A 19937-nucleotide genomic window follows, 5' to 3' on the forward strand; every position below is an offset into this window, starting at 1 on the left:
TTGTTTCTTAAAATTTTAAATTTCTGATCATAAATGCAAAGATATTACTTTGGTCAAAAGTATGAATGTAGTAAACTATTTTTATGATGCATACTGCTGATTCACATAAGTAGCTGTCCAATGGCTGATTGATTTCGATGTATCATTAACCATAGTTTTTTAAAGCTTTAATGGAATATCAAAATACCTTGATGTGGAGGCTGCTAAACTGTATGCTGAAAACATTATATACACCCTAATACAGCAACTGTTGCATACTATTCTGGCTTTAAACCGACCAATAGTGTTTGCTGCCATTTTCGGTGTGTGTAACATTTTAACGTTGTGTTTCTGTTGTGTCGTTTGTTTTCTCTTATATTTGAGTGTGAATTCACATTACTATAAGACGTGTGTTATACACTTATCCAGGAATTACTTTTAGCCCGATAATTTACTCTTACAAAATACTCTTATCCTGGAAATTTCATTTTTTTCAAAAAGATATGCCTACAAGTATTTACAAACGGTTCTATTATTTGACATCGTAAGTTATATTGATGAATTGTATTTTTTATGCATTTACTATTAATTTAGTTACAAATTCATTCAACTAATACCGAAATAAGAATCATAGCTGCCGAGATCTAAAATAATGTCTCCCGTGTATCTGTTACCCCCTTAGAAAACTTCAAATAGGAACCAGCTCTAGTTCGTGCTATTTCCGAAGTCCGTAATATCAAGATGAAGTTTTCAACAGTATTGATGCTGCTTAACTTTTTATTATTTCTTCTGATGAAAAATGTCAACTCTCACAGAGATGAAAAAGAAAAGGTATGTATTAATTATTTGTGGGTATTTTTTGATTGATAAAAACCTTGTACACACAATTCTATTAATCATCATAGTGCAAGTAATATGCCGAAATCGTTTTGACAAATAAAATTCACTCGTGTCAAAATAATTAAATCCAAATGATTAGAGATAAACAAGATACATTTTTGTAACTTATAACGCTCCAACCATAACCCAACTTACCCTATTTGATTATATTGACATGTTCTCAAATACCGAAAATATATTGTGAGGGTTCAAGAAAAAACTTTATGGTTTGTCGAGGAAGAAAAGTCGTAAGATATCTTAGGTTTAGAAAGGTAAGTGTTCTAAACATAATAACACATTTTGTTCTATGATTTTGAACATCAAACTCTTACATTATATGACAACGGGGCGATATTTTATTTTGCGAGGGTGTAAAAGGGGGGGATTCAAATGTGTGTAACTTAAAACTTTATTCTTTGTGGATAAGGAAATAGGTGTGGATACAATACCTTAAACTCGATATTTCAATTTTGACGGTGATTAAACAGTTGTAGTAATTATTTAATCGGAAAGTACAGCCTCAAATACTGTACAGCAACACAAACATTATCATAAATCAAATTCAAATAGTACTGATCCGACAGAAATAAAACAAATATCATATTTTTATTTATTTTGTTTTTCTTCTGTGATTTTAAAATATTATTTAGAGAGTACACCGTGTATACATATAATACATACAAAAAAATTGCACATCGATTGGTTTGAGCGTGCTCGTATTTAAATGAACTCCTGGTAAGCTCATACTATAAAAAAAAGGAGATGTGGTATGATTGCCAATGAGACAACTCTCCACAAGAGACCAAAATGACACAGACATTGACAACTATAGGTCACTGTACGGCCTTCAACAATGAGCAAAGCCCATACCGCATAGTCGTCTATAAAAAGGCCCCGAAATAACTAGTATATTATTTATTTTTTCCCTTCTCATTAACTCTACAATTTAAGTTTACAAATGCGACGTTTTTTTAACTTAACAACGTGTTTTCTCATTTAAATGGATACTTTGATATATATATGGACTTTCGTATTTTCCTGGAATAAAAATCAAGTAATTTAATAGAATATTTTATACACTAACAGTGTCTACAAAAAATCTTGAGCTAAACTATAAAGGTACCACCGCTCTAAACCCCCTTTGTTTGTTTTAATGTGTCGAAATAAGCAGTATATGCAACTGAACCAACCATTACAAAATTAATAAATCTGTCAACAACCAGTCATTACTAATTAGCCTTCAAATAAATAAAGTGAATGGATAGCCATTAACGACCTTGTAATCTAGCATCGTGTTTCAAACATTTTAACTTTCTTCAATAGGTTATCATACGATTAAAATTAAATACACTATGCGTTCCGAAAAAAAAATCTAACAGGTGTCAAGTTTAAATTATGTGTACTTATATAATCTTAAATACTATATTGACATCGCGGTGTTAAACATGCATTCCTGCAAATGTTTAGCAAAATCGTCCGCAAGGTTATTTGTAATGCTTAATTTTCTGTATAGTTTGAAATTTTAATTCATAAACTCAGTTTTCACTTTGTAAATGCTATAAAAAAATCATAATATATCCCAAAGTTGTCTGCTTTAAAAAAAGATATTTAAATTTCAATTCCTGATATACTATCGTTTTATTGCTGCTCCTTCTGAAATTCAACATTAGCAAAAGATCGCATCTGAATGGTTTGTATATTTAAATATTAAATTGTTAATTTTTCGGCACACTTCGAACGAAATCTAGTCGTTTATTTTCTCTGAAGTTAATTTTTTTTTATCCCCTATTGTTGTACTTCATATTGGAAATGCATGTGCCTGATAATAATTTTTTTTAGGAAAAACGCCTATGTGCATGCATAATACATTTTTACAATTTTACTTTGGTCTATCTGCTATTTAGAAGTAGTATGGTCTATGAACTACATAAGCCTTTACAGGATCTCCAAAAAAATGTACTTTGAATTCGAGATCACGACTTTGAAAAATTTAATTTGTTTGTAATTATTTATCACACATTATAATTTAAAGATAAGGAGATGTGATAGATGTATGATTGCCAATGAGACAACTCTCCACCAGAGTTCAATTGAAGTGGATATAAGCAAACATAGACCTCCTTACGACCTTGAACAATGAGAAAAAACTCATACCGTATAGTTCGCTATAAAAGGCTCCAACATGAAAAACGAGAAACAATGCGAACGAGAAAATTAACGTCCTATTTCATAACAAAATAATTTACGAAAAACAAATATGATTGATTGATTGATTGTTGGTTGCTTAACGTCCAGTGGCAAATATTTCATGCATATTCAGGACGAGAACAAATTAACAATAAATACAATAGGTAGATTCTGTAATAGGGGCTTCCGGGATTAAGGTCGGAGAAATTTAGACTGCCACGGGAAATGAGGGTATATTGGATAGGGACAGAAATTTAGCCTTGCAACAGGTCACCTACCACTACTGGACGAAAAAACAACTGTCCATACCAGTAACAGTCGTTCTACGACTGTCTTAGTCTGTGGAAGACTGAAGATGACTGTCAAAGAAACTGATACAGTTGATTAATGTCTGTCCCAACACTTTTATGGGTTGTGAAAATCAAAATATGTTATCAACAGTCATTTAAGGACTGTTGCAGTGGTCCACGGGGTTGTCACAGTCAAATTCTATTTATTACAGTCTTTCCAAAAGTTGTGGCAGTTGTATAATGTTTGTCCCAACCTTTTAATAGTTGGGACAGTTGAAATTTGTTTGTGTCAACTTTTTAGACGTTGATGCAGTCAAAAAATGTTTGTTACAACGTTTTTAGAGTTGGGATAGTTGTAAAATGTTTGTTAAAACTTTTTAAAGGTTGTTACAGTCATAAAATGTTTATTACAAATTTTAAAAGGTTGCTACAGTCGTTAAATGTTTAAAACAAACATTTCATAGGTTGTTGCAGTCGACAAATATTTTAGCGTCACTGTAGCAACTCAGTGTATAAAAAAAATTTACGTTTCACCCGGCTCTCAAGATTTGATATAGTTGTGAAATAGCCCATAATTTATACTATTATCATCTATTGTGCGGTTGTTGACTTGTTTTGTTTTTTATTTATTTATTTTGCGATCGTTGTTTGTCTTTTGTCGTTTTCCGTTTATTGCCATAGCATTGTCCGTTCATTTTTGACATGTGCGTTTTACTTTCCTTTAGGTATCTTTACTTTTTATTTTATCTATTCAGATTCGTTCATAAATGGTTTTACACACCAGAAGCCTTCGTTTAAAAATGGAGTTTTAATATTATTGCAGAAGATGCTAATGAATTCATTCAAATTTATATTTGAAAAAGTTTTGATAAATTCTGAGGAATAGAAAATGTACCGTCGGTGTACCTGAAGTAAATTTAAAGAATATGACTAAGTTATCAATATTGTACAGCATAATAAAACATTTTTAATTTGAATTACTCTCCATGAGGAATATTTTCCGATGATAAAAAAAATAATTAATTAAATCTGTCAAGTTTCTTTAAAAACGGAAAACAATTCTTCACCGTGGACGATTTACCCTCTTTATTTTCTTGTCGGCAAACTGGACCTGGAGGTCGGCAAACTATATTTTACACAGGAAACTACAGATGTTAGACCACATGTACAATATAAGCGGAGCTGGAAATTACAATCGGTGAGTAGAAATGAATAATATTTTAAAGCATGTCTATCGAATAATCATGGATCCAAGATTTTGAAGGGAAAATGTGCACATTTGTTCTTCCTACAGACAGGCTATGAATCGAAGATCTATATCACCACACTCGTGCATAGTTGCATGTTCCAAGGCAAAGTTAGGATTTGGGCTTGGAAAAGTTGTGCATCATTGAAATTCATGTTTGACACCATTCCCCCTCCCCCTTTTATCATGTGTATGTCATTTAATCCCTTATTTACTTTGCATACATCACCCCAAGGGTGACAAGGTCAAGGGAATAAAAAAAGGTTACTCTTGATCTTCATCGTCTTACTGTTAAACTCTAACATGTGGGGCATTGGTTAACTTTTGTTGTGCGGGATGACCTTTTACAGGACCTATACATCATGTACATATTGTATGTTAATGCATTGTTAACTCTGGTCTTAAATTTGCATGAAATACTTGTCACTGGACTTCTTATAACCAACAACCAACCAATCTTTACATGTACATATCCATATAATTGTGTTACTAATGCTGGATTACAAGTATTTCCCTGGTTTTGCTTTATCAGCTGATAGTTTTCGTTCTATTAAGAATGCATTGTGACGTCACAATTTCCATTGAAAAAACATGCATAGTACAAATTAATATGACGGTGTATGAAAACATATGATCTGACCATAAAATTTTATGAAAAGTATTAATTTTAGTGACTTATTTAGCAAGTATGCATTTTCATTCAATTTTTAAATAATTCCCAAATCATTGACAACAAAACATGAATATATTTGATAATATAAGGCATTGAAAGTGAATATGTATTAGCATTGATTAGATGGTTCAAAATAACATTAATCATCAAAATAAAACAATATTATTAAATTAATGTTCCTGAAACCATGCACAGATTCAAAACAGTTGCCATTTAAACACAGTTGATTAAACAAAATGTGCTAATTCAATTAGTAATTCTTTCATCATGTACTTAAAGATTCATATTGAACAAGGGTTGTGGAGGTTGTTGCATCTTTTCTCAAAATGAATAATTACAATGAATAAAATATCTATAAATATGTCATCATGTTAATTGCTACATGTACATGATTTTAAGTTAAAAAGAAATAAAAAACATATTAAAAGAGCAAAGTGAGCATCATAATTATATTCTTTTTAGATTTAACATAGAATATTAAATCACTATAAATTTGTAAATACTTTGAACCTAAACTATATATTTTCATGTGAAATTTTTATATAAATTGTGCCCTCTGGTTAGTCAAAATTCATTTATGCCATAAATGTTATCTAGTAGTAACATTCAAGGGTCTTTTTATTTATTCCACCATTAAAATGATTAAAGGACTTTCTATTCATGAGTCAAATTTGTGTGTTAAATTGTGTTTTGGTTACTTTATTGTTGCCTTACTGTTGGGTTGATGCATCATTGATATATAATTATATCCCACATCTCCTTTCATCATGTGCATTCACATCTGACTGCAGATTTTTTGCCTTTTCTACATAATTATTTTATGTTTTAACATTCAATATGTGGGGATAACAGAACAAAAATATCTATCTGTAAGCATATTTTTTTTTTATCTAAACATGGTATAAACTTTTTTAAAGTATTTTATGAAGCTCAAAATATTTTTATAGATATTGTAGTATCAAGTAAGTTGTCATAAAATTTACTGTGTTAACTGCATTGTATGTCCAATAATTTAGTTTAAAAATACCTTTTATTCAAATTCAAAATAAATGATTAAAATTTATGTATTTACTGAACATGAATTCATGACATTAAAATAGGTAATAATCAGGATGTTAACACTGGATAGGTAATAATCAGGAATTCTTATATACATGTTATAGCTAATATACAGATTAAGACACACAATAGTTTATTGCCTTGGGGAGGAATTTTAAACTGTCATGGGTATATATTGAAGATGATTTTATAATGATGTTCACAAATTATAATTGTCCTCTTCAAAATTTTGATAAATATTTCAAAATAAATTGTAATTTAAGAAAAATATGAATCAGCAGGATATAATATTATTTTGGATACAAAAAATGCATATTTTAAAAGTTATCTGAGTATTGATTTATCAAAATAAAATTGGGTAAATAACTAAAATAAAATAAAGAAAGTGTTGTCTGAGCTGCAAAGCATTATTTAATACAAGCTGTAATAAGGAAAAAGTATACAGGGTAACACAAAAGATGTAAAATTAAACTCAAGGATTTAAAACATTAACCAGTCAGGGGACTTTTTGAAATAAGTGATTTTAAGTCACTTATTTAAGTAGCAAATTGGAAGTTTTGTCACAAATTGTGATTTTGTAGTTTTACCAAAATTTTAAACACGTAGGTTTACATAATATCTTTTCATTAGTAAAATTGAAAAAAAATGAACTTTTTGCTTCTTTTAAGCAGCAAGGTTTATGCCTTTGATGCAATCATTTAGCTGCAAATTCTATTTTAGTTGAAAAAGTGCTATAAAAATGGCTTTACATAATGAACTGATACTTTCTTAACAGATTTTTCTCAGCAGTGCCACTGTGGGAGTATTTGCCCTGTAAAATTCAAGGTTTCATCTTATAGATTATGTAAAAAAATTCTACTGTTCACGATAAAAATTTCACTGTTCGGGGTGTTGAAATTAGTGGGGGTTATTAAAATAATGATACTTATTAAAAGAAATGATTTTTTGGATGGAAATTGAGGTATGATACTTAAACAAGTGATTTTTAAGTCATTATCCTAGATTTAGTCCTATACAAGGTCATCACCTGACATGACCGGGTCATCTTATCAACACAGATGTTGGTTTTGATAAATTTAGCAACATAATTAGCCCCTGGATCAATAGTATTCTATATTTAAAGCTACAATAAAATTAAATCACTTAGGCTAGTGATTAATTTGTACTACATGTACTTAAATAGGTGATTATTAAAGAAAAACAACTCTTACTTCCAACCTTTATGGTCATAATGTTACTTGAATCAGTGATTTAGAAAAGCGCTCATTTAAGTAAGTCCCCTGACTGTTAACAGGGAGGGTTAAGCCTTGGAACAGTATATATATCATCCTGATTAACCTTAGGACAAAGATTCTACATTTACATCACAAAGGTTTATTCATTATATGCACTTGACAAAGGGAAAGTCAATAGCATCTATATAGTAACAGTGCATTTATTTATTTAATTATTTTTTTCATTCTTTAAACTTTTCTCTGTAGTATCAATTTATTTCATATTAACATGAACAAAAGCAATAACCTGTTGTGTTTTAGAGAGGAATAACTATGTCCATGATGTCTGACTTTAAAGAATTGGGTGATAAAAAATAATGGTGTGAGCCTCAATAAGACAGTAACTCTTCAATAAAAGTACACAGTCACACATAAAAAATCATTAATGTAGAAAAAAGACCATACATAGAATTTAGACCCACTAAAAAGATTTATTCTTCTTGTTTAAAATTGGGACTTAAAAATATAATTGTATAAGTCCTAGAAATTTTTTCGTCAATCAAATGAGGATTGCTAGTTTTCATCTAGGTAGATACAGTTATTGTAATTGACTTTCTTCTAGGTACCGTACAATGTATATAGTATTATGTTAGCTAAAATTTTACTGTACTTTAGTCTCAATGTATATTTTTTTTTGTAGATTCATATTGGCTTGAGCATGATTCCCACTTAGAATATGAAGCCTGCTACATGTGCACTTTGATGCATAGGAAATATAGATGTCACTGAGTCACTCTTATAGCTGCAAATTGTGAAACAGTGGATTAATTCATTATTTTGTGCTAGTTATTTATTGTTTTTGGAAATAATGAATAGCACTTGCAGCATTATTCCATGATGATGATGACTTGTGATGTTAGGATTAAATTGGACAAGAAAAAAAATTGTGCATTGTACAAATAGGAAACTTACAAATTGTATTAAAGGAGGACCACAGTACTGGATGACTAAATAACTTGGATAATCATGATAATTATTCATTTGGTATATCAATAATGAATTTGGAATAACAAGATTTCATAGTTTCAGTGCATATTAATAGTGCAATCATACATTGTATCTGAATTCCATGAATACATTGGATAATTATTCATTTGAAATAGCCATTTGGAATAATGAAAATTCATAGTTTCAGTGAATATTAATAATAATAGTGCATAATATCTGAATTCATGAATACTTTAGTGGATAATCAGTCATTTTAATATAATAACAATTTGGATATAATGTGAATTTCTAGTTTCAGTGAAATTTACAACACAGTGCATGTATAAATCGCATCCGAAGTTTATGTTGGCATTGCAATTGTTAACTACCACCAGGGTGTGTAAAAAGACCTTAACCACCCATGAGGGTCTCTCGTAGTCGGTCACAGTTGTTAAGTGTCAAATGACTGCTTGCTGTACTTAAAGTCTGAATTAGAATTAAATAAAAATCTAAATTAGTGCCCAAGCATAGTAAACAAATAAACCATGTACTTCAAAGTATAATTTTATAGTCCCGCCTACAACAAAAGTTGATGTATGCAAGAAATAGGTATTACAATCTGGCAGCGGATACAGCCAGTCAGGGGTACTACTTGTACAAGTAATTTTTATTTACTTGAAGAAGTAATATTAATATACTTATATAAGTAAATTTGTAGGATACTTATACAAGTGTATTTTATTTACTTGTATAGGTAAAAAAAAAATTGCCTTAGTTATGTCCCTTAGACATTCAGATTTTTTTACTTATATAAGTGAAAAAGTCATCCTATCTTCTTTTCTTGAATTCTTAGGACTTCTTTGCTCTAATAGAATTTTAAATTGTCTGTCTTTTGCAGATGTCTTAACTAATCATTTAAGTGTAATTTCATGAACAATGAAAATCTCATTTGTCTGTTATCTTCAGAACACTGCTCATTTACAAGCCCCCAAGGAGCAATTTTTGAAGGACTTGCGATTTTTGTGGGGTTGTAAGAAAAAATTACTTATACAAGTGAATTTTTGAGAAAATTAAGGGGAGATTATTCAAACATTATAGTTAACTTATATCATGTATAGAAGTATATTTTTTTTACCTCTTCAAATAAATTAAGATTACTTGTACAAATAGTATCCCTGACTGACAGCGTAACCTATTTGTATAAAGCTTCACTAGGTACATTTTAGAAGCTTAAAGACCTGGATACTTCTTTATGTTATGAAGTTTCTGTTGGTAACTTGTTCATTGCACTTTACCTTGTTTTCATGGTTCACTGACTGTTTGAAAAAAAATATTACTGTTTGAACAGTCATACAGTGAAATACTCTCTTACATGTATAACATGTACATGTATAATGAGTAATTGGATACATTTATATAGTATATATATATAGGTATCTTGAAAGGTCTACATGTCTCATTGTCTGTCAGGCAGGGTTAACCTGACCTTGACTTCATTTCATGGATCAGTGATTAAGGTTATTTCAGTTACTTTGTCAAGTTTGTTTCTCAGAGGAATAATAGGTCAACTATATTTGGTGTATGAAATGATTGTAAGGTGAATATATCTGACTGCAAGACCTGCATCAGACTTTGACCTCAATGAAAATGTCATGGTTCATTGAACAATTTAGTTTTTGTGGTTTGGTCTATTTCCCAATGTTTCTCAGATGCTATAAACTACATGTACATGTACATGCATGACATGTATAGGATCACTATTTTTGGCGTATTGGATATCTTCGTAAGTTGTACAAGTTTGATTGGGAGGTTTTAAATCTGACCATGACCTCATTTTCATGTTTCATTGGGCAATGTTTAGTTTTCATGGTTTGGATGTTAAGTCTATTTCACAGATACTATAAACCACTAAATTTTGGGTATGGAATGTCAGTTTGTAGGGTGTACATCATCTGTTTGGCATGGTTAATTTGACCATGACTTCATTTTCAAAGGTAATTGATAATGGAAAGTTTATGTGATACTTGTACATGTAGTAAAACCTTCATATATACATGTATTACATTTTTTACATTCAACATAAATTCAATTTTACATGTAGGCAAAGCAGACTTGACATTTCAGCGTGTGCACAGTCACTCTTGTTACATCACCATTGATCATGTCTACCATGTTGATTATAGCTGCTTTTTGTTAACAAAAGTCGGACAAGTATTAACAATTGTTATAATTCATTTGATAATATTGTAGTCTTGTATAACATGTACAATGTCATGAATGTACAATAACAAAAATTAAGGAGATGTGGTATGATTTTCAATGAGACAACCATCAACTGTAGACCAAGTGATGTAATTGTTAGTAACTGCACATCCTTCAACAATGAGCAAAATCAGTACCACATAATCATGATAATGAAAAACCTATAACAGGCCTAGCCATATTGAATGATGTTACACAATGTAAACAAGTTGAGATGAGAAACCCAAGTTTGATTTATATACAAAAGCAACAAACAATCTGTTGGCGATAAAATTGGGTCAGTTAATAGATATAAGAAGATGTGGTATGATTGCCAATGAGACAACTTTGCATCCAAGTCAAAAATTTTGAAAAAGTAAACCATTATAGGTCAAAGTACAGTCTTCAACACAGAGCCTTGGCTCACACCGAACAGCAAGTTATATAGGGCCTCAAAATTACAGTTAAGCATGTTTAGAATTTGAAAAAATAGTTCCTGGATGATCATTTCTGATGTCTCCCATTTTTATCATGTTTACAGACCCATTGAAACATGAGTGATGACAAATGTATCATGGTTTACCAAAGGCTTATCATGCTTATAGGTGATCCAATATTAACAGGCTTCTGCCCTTATTCATGTTTTTCTACAAATCCATTATATCTGCTTTTGAATAAATGCCTTCTAAATATATATCCCAAGATGTTTAGCAACATTTTCAATATACACAATAAGCATTACAAAGGCATACATGTATTATGCACTATTGGTGAGCTGTTTGCTGTAATTTACATATACATTATACATACATTGACATATATATATAGCATGGTGTGAAAAGCCTATGCAATACAAACATGACAAATAGACTAAAACATATGATAATAAATTGGTGAAATTGAGTAAACTGCTACTATATGACATCAACCCAACAACAACTAAATAACAATCTAGAGGTCAACATATATCTATACGTCTAAACAAATGAAAACTTTACGACAGATTCATCCATTGGAGAACAAGTGATCATTGATGGTGATACACGGCTGAAATCATAATTGCTCAAAATATCGACACAACAATGTTAAATAGAACTGCATTTTGTTTAATAAGATTATTATTTGATTAATAAAATGATGTGGTACTTGTTTACAAATTAGACAATTTTTCACCTAAAATCCAATGACATAGAAGTTAGCAACTGAATTGGCAAATTTGATATGGTCAGAATATTAATTTCCAACATATAGGCAGCCAGATTATATATTTTCACTCAGACCAGGGCCAGAATACTTATTTTCAGTCCATCCTTCTATTAAAGTGAGTCAAAACAATTTGTGTGATTTAATTAATCAATGATTTTTTTTTTCTAAGGGGCGCCCAAATAAGTTCTGCTGGTAATACATATGTACTGTTTTCATCACTGATTGAAGATGAATATAATTAGAATAATGGACCTATTTGGTTTCTTTATTTGAATTATATATCAATATTGGACAAGCATTTATATGATTAAATAAATTGAATTTAAAAAATGGAAATTGGAAAATATTTTAGATAAATGTTAGCATGGTTAGTACGACATCTGATCAACTGAAACCACAAAGGAGAATCCGATGTCAGTCTGTAGAATTTAACAAGACCGGAGTCTAAAGAATACAACAAGTTCTAAACCGTTATGTGAATAAATAAAAGAAGATTTGATTTCCTTGTCTGAAACAATGCGAGTTTTCTTGTTTTGAACATTTCAACTTTCACTGGCGCTAGTCATTTTGTCGGTCTTGTACAGTACGCCCATCTGTTTATAAATACTTTTGGTAAATTGGTTGAGAAAAATCCAGTGAAAATATGAATAATCTCGAGTGATAATATTTTTACCTCAATCAATCATGAATGAATGCCGAAGTGCTATTTATCAAGGACATTTGAACTTCAAATAGACCACTCGTTACAATATACAGTACAAAGTCGAGTCAATATTGAACTATTCAAAAATAAAATACAGTAAAATAAATTAAATCTAGATAGATTTAAGATTATTTTTGTTTTTCCATAGCTGCAAAAGATGCGTTAAATGTTCATCATAGCTTTGATTTTTTTTTTATATGTATAGAAATCAAAATGGTTAATACGGCAATATTTATAATTTTGCAAGAAAAAAAATGTAGCCAGAAATAAAAGCTCAAAATAAGTGTGTGAAATAAACCCTCGGGGAAAAAATTAAGCAGTTTAATATGGGGATAAGTTTGACAAGGGTGTATATTCGGAGTTCCCCGCTGTGTTTACAGTATATCGTGTATATTGACCGTTATTATGAAGTAATGTGATTCGTAAAACTACGGGTATTGAAGACAACCTTGTATGCATGAATGATTTCACACCTAACTAATTAAAAAAAATTAAAAAGTTTTTATTTAGATAATATTGAAATGAAAATTGTCAACTGTTAATACAGTTAAAGATACATTTGGTTAGTTTTAAATGCGAATAAAACCGTCCTGTGTGAAATTGCAGGTATTTAGTGCTGGTTCCGATTTTGTTCGATGAGATGAGAGGCGAGGGAGTGTTAATAATTATATAAATTTAGCTCATTCACTAAATAAGCGGGGAATACCAAAATGTTCAGTGGCAAATATTTCAAAATATTTTTTTTTAAATCAATTTCTATCTAAAATTAATGTATTAAATGGGTTTGATAGTTGTGTCTCTTTGTCACAACCTTATATTGCACACGGTAAAATTGTTTTACAAATAATTTAACCTATCCCTGACTGTCAGAAATTTTGTATCCGTGACTTTTAAGTCTTAATGACGATCAATGTTTGGAAGCTGCTACACTTATAAATTAGCTATGACTATGTAATGGTTGTAGCAATCATATTTTTACTGTTACAACCTTTTCAGCGTTTAAACAGTTTATTTATGACTGTTTCAACGTTTTCCGTGTTGGGACAGTTATTAAATAACTGTTACAACTTTCAAATGGTTGCAGCAGTCTTATTATGACTGTGACAACCTTTTAGGCGTTTAATCAGTTTATTTATGACTGTTGCAACGTTTTTCGAGTTGGGACAGATGTAAATCAACTGTTACAACTTTGAAATAGTTGTATCAGTCCTTTAATGACTGTGACAGTTATTTCTAGCGTTGTTGCAGTCGATTTATGTTTTAGACAAACACTTTTAAAGTTGGGACAGTTACAAAATAACTGCAGCAGTGAAATTTAACAACTGTTACAACTTTAACAAACATTATCAGTCTTAGAACGACTGTTACTGGTATGGACAGTTGTTTTTTTGTCCAGTAGTGTACGGACCCCTCAAAGAGTTGTTGCAAGGGTTCTTTACGTACAAAGAGCGTGGCACTCTCTTTACACGAGGCATCGGATTTAACGTCCCCATTCTGACCGGACGTGGCTGCAAATTTGTACATCCCGCACAGCCAAACGGACGCCCCACTTTAGCAAGGGTTTTACTGCCGGTCGGAGGAAGACCAATGGTGACCATACTTCTATTCCCCAGTCACCCTTGGGGGAAAAAGAAAAAAAAAAAAAAAAAAAAAAAAAAAAAAAAAAACAAATATGACAGACATGCACCAACGACAATTACTAAACTACAGGCTTATGACTTGGGACATGCACATTAAGGAGGGGGGGGGGGGGGGTAAACATGTATGTTGTGAGCGCTCAACTTTCCCCTAACCTGGGACAACATATATTAACTCCATGTGTCGTAACTTTAAGCAACTGGTTGCCTGACTCAAACCATCGACACGAGGTAAAACACACACTGATTTATTCGTGATAACGAATCTGTAGAATAAGTTGTTACTGTTTTTTATAATGAATATGTATGTATGTACATGTATGTACTTAGATCTGTCCGTTTACGAAGCACCCCTCGAGAACTGCGAGGGTACAGTGGAATCCTTGTACACTCCCTATCGGGATTAATGGAGATGTGTCACTAACGTATTTACAATGTTCAATATTTACAAGGACAATCCCCACTCCAACATCAAGGAGTGTTAGGACACCGGGCAGAATCTGTTATTATGTAGGAGGAAGCCGAAGTACTCGGAGAGAACCACCGGGCTGCTCGGCGGGAACAGACAAACCGAAGAGATATCAGCAGATTGATCTCCAGGTCAAAGTCGAAAAACTGCATTAACGAATTTAAGAATTATAAAATTCTGTGATAACTGTAATTTCTAAGATTCTTTACCCCGAACTTAATCCGTGATAAAAAAAAAATTCGTGAACTCGGACTAAAATTATAGTTTGTAGAGGTCCTAAACAGGCTTCCGTTGTTAACCGTATCTTATGATTCTTGAAGTAAAAATTCGTATTATATGTATAATGTATACTATCTATGCCAGGCTAAGCTTATATATATACATATTAAAGCCTATACGTCTAAACATGAGACAACTTTACGACAGCCATTATCTGTGTTATATGTATATGTATAATTCGTCTTAATATCAGCCCAATAATGTTAGATCTTTAAATTTGTTAAAGCATTTTTTTTGTTTTTCCCTGCTCGGGATTTGAACTCATGCTACTGAAATATCTTGGCACTAAATCGCCTTGCACTATGCCCGACGCGCTAGACCACTCGACCAACTAGGCTCTATAATACAGCTTTCGATGGCCGGGTGCTACCTTTCCTCGTCAGTTTTTATCTATCATCGTAACACAGAACATAACGTCCAGTGGCAAATATTTCATGCGTGTTCAGGACGAGAACAAGTTAACAATTAATGCAATAGGTAGGTCTTGTAAAAGAGGCCATCCGGGATGATGGACAGGGAAATTTGGACTGCCACTTGAAAATGCGGGTATATTGGATAGGGACAGAAATTTTGCCTTGCAACATGCCCCCTAAGGACCCCTCAAAGAGTTGTTGCATGGGTTCTTAACGTTCAAAAAGCGTTGCACTCTCTTTAAACGAGGCATTGAATTTAACGTCCCCATTCTGACCGGACGTGGTTGCAAACTTGTACATCCCGCACAGCCAAACACACGCCCCACTTTGGTAAGCGTCTTACTGCCGGTCGGAAGAAGACCAAGTGACCCTATTTCTATTCCTCAGTCACCCTTCGGGCAGTACATATAAAAGGCATGAAGATGTATATATATATATATATATATATATATATATATATATAATTCGTCTATGATTGCGTTTGATAAAAGTCCCAATTTTTATACGTGTGCATGCAAAACAAATTTCTTGGTAGAGGGGTCTAATTACAGCACAAAGAACATTTTTCAAAAGATCAAAAAATTGAAAAAGTATATTTTAACAAAACGCATTTGACTAGCAGGTCGAACAACGGATGTTCTAAAACAATGCTGATTGCCTTTGGCGATTGCCCAAAAAAACGGATCACAAGGTGTAACAAAATGGATCTCATTATTAATGTATTACCAAACAGAAAACAATTAACCTGCGGAAAAGATGGTACTCTGCAAACATGAGGTGCAAAAATGTGTACACATAAACAAATCTGAATTGAAAACAACGTTCATACCTAATAAAAAAATATGATTGCGTTTGATAAAAACAACATTTTTTTACGTATGCAAGCAAAACAAATGTTTAGGTAGCAGGGTCTAAATACAGCACACAAAACATTTCCGAAAGACCAAAAAAGGGAAAAAGTATATTTTAACAAAACGCATTTGACTATTCGTATATGTCCGAACATACTCAATTGAAATAATAAGAGTGGTTTCCGTTAAAGTTATAGAGTTTTGGTGAAACCTCTATTTTTTTCTGAACGCATTATAAAATAACATATAAAAATTAACAAAAGAAAAAGAAGCGTTTATAGATCCCCTGAAAATTACGTCATCGTTTGGATGTCATAACCGTCGGCATATTTGTCGTTTCCTTTATTAAAAGTTTGCTTTGTCCTTATTTTCCTTAAATTTAAAGATTATTACTCAACGGTGAAATCATTAATTTTTATTTTCAGGGACAGAGAAGAAGGACTCCAAAGTTAAGTTGTTCAGATTATCGAATTTTAATGAATCTTTTGTCAAGGAGGGAAGTTATTCCAGTAAAAGAAAGGAATAGTCTGGAAAAAAGACTGTATAAAAAGATAAGCCATTTCAACTTCGGAAAGCAACTGATAATTGATCCGTATCTTGGTAAACAAACTAACAGGATTACGATTGATGGGAAAATTGTTCTTCCGTGGGAGGAATTGGATAAGTGTATAGAAAAGTTTTACACTTTAAGCAAAGCGGATGGGGCAAGAAAACTCTACCATCAAATTAAAGAACATAACTTTGGAATCGGGGAGCCTATGATACAAAGATACATATCTAATAACGATATGCAGAGACAAAAACGACCATTGTTTTCAAATAAAGCACCACTTATACCCGTTGATGCCAAACAACCAATGGAAAGACACCAAGTTGACCTTGTGGACATTCGTAAGCTCATAGTAGAGAAAGACGATGTTTCGTATAAATATATTCTGTCAACAATGGATGTGTTCACAAGATTTGTGTGGTTGCGACCATTGTCTGATAAGAGCTCGGAAAAAGTTGCTGCTAAGCTACGTGAGATATACGCGGAATTTGGAAACCCGAAAATATTACAAAGTGACCAAGGTTCAGAGTTCAAAGGTATTGTTTCACGCCTCTGTAAAGATATGAACATCAAATTGATATACAGTTCAAGTTACCATCCGCAGAGCCAGGGGAAAATAGAAAGATCTCATGGGACCTGGAAAGACAAAATTCGTTTTGATCTAATTAATTCAAAATTTGGAGGCATTTGCGATTGGGTGACGAATCTTCCGAATTTACAAAGTATTTACAATAATGCAGTTCACTCGTCTTTGGGAATATCACCTTATGAATGTTTATTGGGAATCAAACCAAATTCTGTAACACAAAAAATGTAATTTCACAAATACAAACTTAGAAGACATACCAATTGAATTTGCAAACGAGTCGAATATGACATTTATACCGAGTGAAGACTGTGCAGAAAGAATAAGGCAAATTGAAAAAATTAGAAGTCAGGCATTTAACATTTCAAAAAAAGCTAGCGCAAACATGCAGAAAAATGGTTTGGCAAAATTTCCACCATCCGAATATAGTATAGGCGATGAAGTATACGTAAAATTTATAGGCAAAGACAAAAGAGTGTATAGAGGAGGGTCATCGATCGCAGCGCCAAGGGTATTAGAAGGAATTGTAATTGCGACAAATAAAGATCTACATAAATACAAAGTTAAGCATACAACGCAGGAGAAAACAACTTCCAGTGATTGGTTTGGGGTAGATATATATGATCACTTCCAAAATAGCAAGTAAAGAAAGAGAAAAACAACAGAGAGCAAAAGAAAACACAAAAAGAAAGAACATAAACTTGCAGGGCGAAAATGAACGAGTTTTTAATATCCTTCAGGAATTAAATGATATAATTACCGAAAGCAGAGTAATGTCAACATCATACAAAGAAGCCATGCATGATAAAATGATTGAACTTCAACAAAATGCAGCGAAAGAAGATCTGCATGCATATGTCGACAGGGATATACCATCGGATGGTAACTGTATGTTGCATGCGCTGTCCTTGCAACTTTCACGAGTAGGGATCCAAATTTCTTACACAAAATTACGTCATATGATAGTTGACTTTTTACGTTATAACCATGTCCTTGATTTTTCTGATGGAACTGTTGATTTTCGTGATTTTACGGTCGATGTAGACTGGAATGATTATTTGGAAAGAATGGAACGTGATGGAGAATGGGGTGATAATACCGTGCTTGTTGCTGCCGCATGTCTGTTCCGGATTCCAATTCTAATATTATCAAGTTTACCAAACTCTCAACCTGTAAGAATAATACCACGAGATGTTGCACTGGAGCAGACTTTATACTTAGGACATATAGCCGAATTTCACTATTTAAGTTTGATACCCGATCAAGCACAATCCATTGGCGAACACGTTGATTGCGCAGACCATAATATTTTGTGCGAAGTATGCGGAACCCTTGATTGTAATACGTGTAATTCCTTGAATAACACAAATGAAATATTATGCCATCGTTGTGGAACAATCAACACTGAAAATCAATGTTTATTCAATTCCTCTGAAGATATTAAGCAAATAGACCGCAATAAAGACCATGACAAGTTTGCTGTTGATCTGTACTCAAATACTACCCTTGACAGTATGCTAGAAGAAAACTCTGACCCCGATGATGACAACGAAATAAGCGTTGGTAAGCCACATTAAGGACCAAATGATTCAACGGATACGCTTCACGAAAATGATATACTTTTGTCAAATGACCAAAACTTCGAACTGATTAACAAGTGGCTCCAGCATAAGTTACTTGAGTTTGAAGATCAATCATTCGGCAAAGGAATTCTACTATCAAAAGATGAACGGTCAATGGTGTTTTATCACTTTTTAAAGTTACATGGATTTGTTTTACCATTTAAACATGAGATTGACGGAGAATACATACTAGTAAACCACCCGTTTATGGATTTATATGACGACTTTCGGTCATATATGGCATTAATCTTCAGTGGACTTTATGTTGTATACCTCACCAATGATGTTCGTCGATGGGCTTCGTTGTTCAATCACACATGTATGTCTAATATCTACAGCAATTGTATAATTACTTTGAATGAGGACAGTAATTATGATCTTGTTCAATATCTACTTAGGATAAAAACCCTGACCAAGAAGAAGACTACAATTCAGATGAAGCAGAGGAATAGATTTGTATCAATAAACTTAGTGAAATAGAGGTGTAATTTTGAGATGTAAAATAGATGTTTTGTACCTAATGTAACGCAATATTTACAATCATCTTAGCTTCGTCGACGTCTTGAGATTACAAATACAGACAATACGTTTATTATAGTTTCCAATCTTGGGTATTTTAAGTTGCATTGTATTGAAAAGATATCTTTATAACAAATATGTACATTTTTGTAGGTTATTAGATTTTAGCATGTCATGATAGGTTGATACAATGTTATTTAAACATTCATATTGTTTCATCTTAATTCGTACAACAGCTATACATCAAACAAGGTACTAGTCTAGTATTAAAGAGATTGTTTCAGACATTGTTTGGTTTGTATGCAGTTTGATCACCGAAAAAATGTAATTAAAGAGGTTTAGAAGCT

General features: G+C 32.2%; 1 long non-coding RNA gene across 1 annotated transcript; it reads left to right on the plus strand.

Moving 5' to 3' along the window:
* Positions 1–4092: 4092 nt before the first annotated feature.
* On the plus strand, positions 4093–9032 carry LOC127736543 (uncharacterized). The gene is made up of 2 exons (XR_007999010.1): positions 4093–4533; positions 8228–9032. It is a non-coding gene; the product is annotated as an uncharacterized LOC127736543 (long non-coding RNA).
* Positions 9033–19937: the final 10905 nt, after the last annotated feature.

Source organism: Mytilus californianus, unplaced genomic scaffold, assembly GCF_021869535.1.
Source record: "Mytilus californianus isolate M0D057914Y unplaced genomic scaffold, xbMytCali1.0.p SCAF_32, whole genome shotgun sequence".
NCBI lineage: Eukaryota > Metazoa > Mollusca > Bivalvia > Mytilida > Mytilidae > Mytilus > Mytilus californianus.